Source organism: Leptidea sinapis, chromosome 5 (assembly GCF_905404315.1).
Source record: "Leptidea sinapis chromosome 5, ilLepSina1.1, whole genome shotgun sequence".
Classification (NCBI taxonomy): domain Eukaryota; kingdom Metazoa; phylum Arthropoda; class Insecta; order Lepidoptera; family Pieridae; genus Leptidea; species Leptidea sinapis.
Window position 1 is genome coordinate 10,857,082 of NC_066269.1, and position 6,000 is coordinate 10,863,081.

The 6,000-nt window shown below is 34.8% G+C and overlaps 1 protein-coding gene across 6 annotated transcripts in view; it reads right to left on the minus strand.

The window, feature by feature from the left end:
- The window catches only part of LOC126964456 (ubiquitin carboxyl-terminal hydrolase 2-like), a 43,956-nt gene extending 39,783 nt beyond the window's left edge, over nucleotides 1–4,173 (minus strand). For 2 of the 6 annotated variants that reach the window (XM_050807561.1, XM_050807565.1), the window contains exon 1: nucleotides 3,905–4,173. The gene's annotated coding sequence lies outside the window, so the exon portion shown is untranslated. The other 4 variants (XM_050807566.1, XM_050807564.1, XM_050807563.1 and 1 more) reach the window with 4 other exon arrangements.
- Nucleotides 4,174–6,000: the final 1,827 nt, after the last annotated feature.

A 6,000-nucleotide genomic window follows, 5' to 3' on the forward strand; every position in this document is an offset into this window, starting at 1 on the left:
AAAACAGTTAATATCGAATCAGTCTTTTTTGTACTGGACAGTAACAAATTATTAGGTACATGTTATAGCTTAGATCATCCATATCTACATCTAGATAGACTGTAACATCTATAAAAACGTGGAAGAAGGTGACCAAGTGTTATAGTTTTGATAAACCCTGCCCTCATATTTAGTCATTGATGTCGTATGAGTTTATTAAACTGTCAAGTAAAAAAGTCGCAACGTGAGAGTTGAACAAGACATACAAAAATGTCAGTCGATGCGTCGATGTCAAGTAAAAGGCTCGCCTTGTTCGAGTATTTGGGAGATTCTTAATCTTACGGCGTATCAGCACTTCACGAGCATTGCGAATGGACCCACTGAAAACTAAGTAAAAACAAACTAAAACAAAGGACTCTTTTTTCGGGGATATACCCACTAAAACAAAACAATTCTATAATGATAATCTTATCTTAAATTAAGGACTACCTAACGGTTAAGGATATTCTAAAGTTATTGACAATAATTTGGATTTGGACTTTCATTATATTGACATTTTAATCATAACTTCTATTTTCTTTTTTTGCTTTGTTTGTATAAGGTTTATGTATAACTTAACTTTTTAATCCTATCTTGTTTCTGTTTCTTTATTTAATTAAATTTAATGTAAAATTCAAACACTAGCTACACTGGTAGCAGGGATTTCAGTATCTTTGTACAGATGCACTCATATGAGTTCATTTCTGGTTCACACTATGACATCCAACACCCAAGTAGTATTTGTTTACATAAATACAATTTCTATATATTACTAGCTGACCCGACAGATGTTGTTCTGTAGACAATAAAAAAAATACTATTTTATAGGAATTTGCCGATAATATTTAAAAACATCAAGATTTATTTCGTAAAAAATGCTCCCTGAAATGAAATTCTTTCACAGCAGAACCGTCAAACCGTGCGTCAATAAATTCTCTCACAGAAAATATGTCCATACAAAACAAATATTGTAAATAAAAATAATTATAGGTCCCAAATCGAAATAAAAACTATCTATCTCTCAAGTTCGACTAAACTGCACTCCATGAAGTAATCCCCATTAAAATCCGTTCATTAGTTTAGGAGTCCATCGCGGACAAACAACGTGTCACGTAATTTATATAATATATTAAGATATGCCTACCTAAAAAAAGGCGGTTTTTGTGGGAACTGTGTAACTTCCGCAATTCTTCTTAGAATTTAAATAATTAAACACCATTTCAAAGTTTATATTTTTGATGAAATATAAACAACTGCTTTGAAATATATATTATATTTATACAAAAAATGATGATAAATTAAGATTGGAATCTGCTAATCTGTGGTATAGTAATAAGTGTTGTGTGTGGCACATCACTAAGGCGGAAGTACCCGTCAATGAAGTACAATATTATATGTAAGAAATTAACTTAAACAATATGAATCTTCATGGGTGTGAGCTCTTAAAAAACTATTAATAAAATGGACAAAGTGAAATACAATGCATACATAAGTACTAAATGCAAACTTCCATGATTTGGAGACAACTAAACCAATATTTGTACCTATTAGGATTTGAACCAAGGGCCAAAGAAACCAACCTAGTTTTTAATGCCTATATTGATACACTATGCAAACTACAATGGAGTGCCACTTGGGTTGTTTGATTGAACCCAAAAATCTGAGTGTCACCACAACTATGTTCATCAGTTATTACACTAACTTACTGACCCTTCAAAACAAAACAATTTTTTTTTATTTATGATAATAAGAGACGAGATGAGCAGGATGTTCAGCTGATGGTAATTGATACGCCCTGCCCATTCAAATGCAGTGCCACTCAGGATTCTAGAAAAACCCAAACATTCTGAGCGGCACTACATTTATGCTCGTCACCGTGAGACATAAGATGTTAAGTCACATTTGCCCAGTAACTTCACTAGATACGGCGCCCTTCAGACCGAAACACAGTAATGTTTACACATCACTGCTTCACGGCACAAATAGGCGCCGTTGTGGTACCCATAATCTAACCGGCATCCTGTGCAAAGGAGCCTCCCACTGGTAAATATATATATAATGATGCTAGCATTACTTATTATTGATATGATTAATATTATTGCTATTAAGTATAGGATATATTTATTATTTCGGGAATTTTTGTTCAAATTTAAATTTTATATCATTAAATATATAATGAATAAGCAGAATATTAAATATCAAATACAAGAGGCCTGATGGAAAGGCTGTGGCCCTATATATATATATACTATATTATTTTCAAATTGTGTATAATAATAATATATACAAAGTTATAAGTTTTCTTTAGTGTAGAGACTCCGTCTCGTGCCAGATTTTGGCGAGACAACACATCCTGAGGATGCCTTGTATAGAGGCGAAGCACGTGTCAATCAAATATTGGCGGAATTAACACTAAAGAAAATTTAAATCATTTGTATAGTTATGGATTTCTGAAAAGTAACGCCTACTTCAATAAATAATAATTATGTTTATTCAACATTGTTATGATAAAGGCAAACTTGCAGAGCATTTATTTCTCAAAAAAAGTGTAAAAGTGTAACATATGGCATGCATCCAGAGCAATAGTTTCAACCCATAGGTAAAATACTAGGATTGTTACCTTCACCGTTAAATATAAAGCCTTTGATTTAAATCTGTGGAACCAACATGATGCAAAAAGACTTGTACTACATGTCGTTCATATATGGAATAGATTGCCCAAGGATGTGGTTAAATCAAAATCAGTTTAAGAATAGACTGGACAAACATTTGGATAGATATGGCAAATATAGACGCATCAGCGAAAGCTGCTTAGTCTATTATAAATAATAATGTTGTTTACAAAATTACTAAATATAATAAAAGTTGTTTATGTAATTGAGTTTGTATTTATAATAAGTTACCGAGTAGCATTAAAAATTTAAATTCTAGATTATTTAAGAATAAACTATTCATAATTTCTATAGTCTTTAATCTTGACTCATAATATTTAGCTATAAATATGATTATTTATTCAAACAAAACAAATCTTATAACTACATTTACAATACTATGACTACGTAAAATTAAAACTATCATTACTTTACTCTTAATTATTATAATATCTAATCTTTTTTCTAAATTCTAATGTTAGTTGTACTAAGTTAAATATAAGCATGCTAGCTAATGCTGGTAAAACATTCAAGCTCATTATTGTATAATAATACCATGGTATACCATGTTTAATGCAAATAAATATATTATGAAGTCAAGTCACATATTTTTTTAAACTTAAAAAAAATATGTTTCTGTTAATTTACATCCACTAATCTACTCTGAAAAAGCATCACAAGCTTTATTGAAACATGCATACCAGTAATATTATGACTTGACAAAACAACAAAGCTCACTTTTTGCTGACCTTGAGATTCTATGGAACACAGTCATATCTTTTTTAAGGCGTTTTGTGTCAAGGCCATGACCCATGGGATTTTACTAATATTGATCAAAACGTTCAAAGTCCATAAAAGGATGTTAGCCATAACTCGTCACATAAAATTGATTAAAGAACAAGTAAAATATATCGTACATTATCGCAACTTGTATGTCTGTATACTGTAATACGATACCACGAAATTAGCGATGTTTTTGTTTTAGTTCATTGTACCATGTCGGTGGAACATATCAGAGAATTTTATTTACTTTCAATATCATGCGACTCACCCGACTTTCGCAAGCGAAATCACCAAATATAATCCCAAAATACGCACCGTTTTATTTTTAGCGACAACGGGGATTTCGCACGTTCCTCTTAACGTACATTTATACCATACTTTAAATGACTCATAATAAAAACAATAATTAATAAAAAATACTGAATAGCAAATTATTAAATAAAATTACTTACGAGACTAGAATAAAGGAGAATTTTCGTATCCAAAGCAACTAGAAAATATAACTATCACTAGATGATGATTCGCTTTCGAAAACTAGATTAATAGAACACTGAACACAAGTTGTACACTTCTTTAGGCACTTTAATTGGATGAAAAATGGAGCGTAAACGTCGTTTAATAATTTTCTTCAATGTTCATGTAATTTTAGAAGACCGAGGCCAGTTCCATTCGTATTATAATTCGTATGACGTCACTGACTCACTGTCTCAATTCTCTAAAGAAATTGTAGGCAATCCTAGTTTTTATATTATACTTCCGTCACAAGTGTTTCAAAGATATTAGTCCTTGACACATGGACATAAGGCTTATATTGTCAGAAATTACACTCAGATGACAATTATTTTTTTTTTATTTATTTAGTGGCATGGAATGCAAGTCCATAGGCCAATGAAAATTGACATTCATTTCAGTGTTGCTAGCTTTAAAAAGAAAAATTTACTATCTAAAACCAGCTCCACACGTTGACTGAATGATGATGGGCTTCCGGGAGTTGTCGGTCATAACAAAGGAAACGGCACCAATATTTGCGATACAGTTAGACGATAATCAATACATATTATATTTATGCCTTTGTCCTTAGATCATTGATATATTCGTCGAGATATGTAGAAAATATCGAATCAATTGAGTTTAGAGCTCTCCTCTATTTAGAGCAATTCACGCACACTATACGCGTAAGTGTGATACAAATCCCGAGGGTATCGGGACGTAGCTTGTCATGCACACTAAACTAATATTCCTGGCCTGTTTTTATCGGTTTTCTAACAGCGAGAGACTCTATCCAGATGTAAAAATCATCTATAATAAAATATATAAATTAACTCTGATTTGTAATAATATTACTTCTTAACTCCTTATATTAAATTATGTTAATAATAGAACCTCTTTTAATTTGCGTAGTCGGTAGTTTTCTGGATTGACATACATAAGATATTTATAAAAAGGGGAACAAACTTATTGCAGCAAACTATCGCCTAATGAGTGTAAATTGCATACCTTGCAAAGCCATGGAAATAATTATTGTTGGAGAGATAAGAGAAATCCTTGAAAAGTGAAGTGCATAATTTCATGCCTCATGCCGGGGTATGTGTGTACGTTAGGGAGGATATCTGCTGTCGCCGTCTCGGCAATTTTGAGGGTAGGGACCTGTCCACTCTCTGGCTCCGTGTAGATTTAGAGGACCGCGTCCGCATCTATGCGTGTGTCTACAGGTCCCATAGTGGTAACGCAGAAACGGATCACCTCATGGGCTGCGTTCAAGCGGCATTTGATGACGTGCTTGCTCAGATCCCCTCCGCTGAAATTGTAGTCTTGGGTGATTTCAACGGGCACAATGCCGAATGTCTTGGATCACGTACTTCAGACTACGCAGGGCGATCTGTGCATAATTTTGCATTGGCGTATGGTCTGTCCCAATTGGTTGAGTCGCCAACGCGGCTCCCAGATGTGGATAGCAACATGCCGTCCTTATTAGATCTTCTGGTTACTACACATCCAGATGGTTACCAGGTCTCTGTCGACGCCCCTCTCGGAACGTCCAATCATTGCCTGGTCAGGAGTGTAGTGCCTATCCGACACCAACGTCGCAGACCACAAGCGACCCGCTGCGTTTGGCACTACAAGTCAGCAGATTGGGATAGGATGCATTCCTTTTTTGCATCCTACCCTTGGGACAGGGTTTGTTTCCCTTCGGATGATCCCAGTGCCTGCGCCGTTGCAGTAGCCGATGTGATACTGCAGGGCATGGATATTTTTATACCAAGCTCTGTAGTACCGATCGGTGGCAGATCACAGCCCTGTTTCGATGCGTGCAAACAGGCGTATCGAACTTGGGCGGTGGCTTGTTGCGGCGCTGGGCTCAAAGGATCCGAACTGCAAAGTTCTGAAGAGGAAATATAACCGTGCCTCCAGATTTTTTAAGCGGCAAATCGCCCGTGCGAAATCGAAGTCGTCGTCAAAATTGGCGAGCAGATTTCTAGTTACACGACCGGAACACGCAAGTTCTGGTCGTTGTCGAAAGCTGCTCTTGGTTACTTCAACCAGCCGT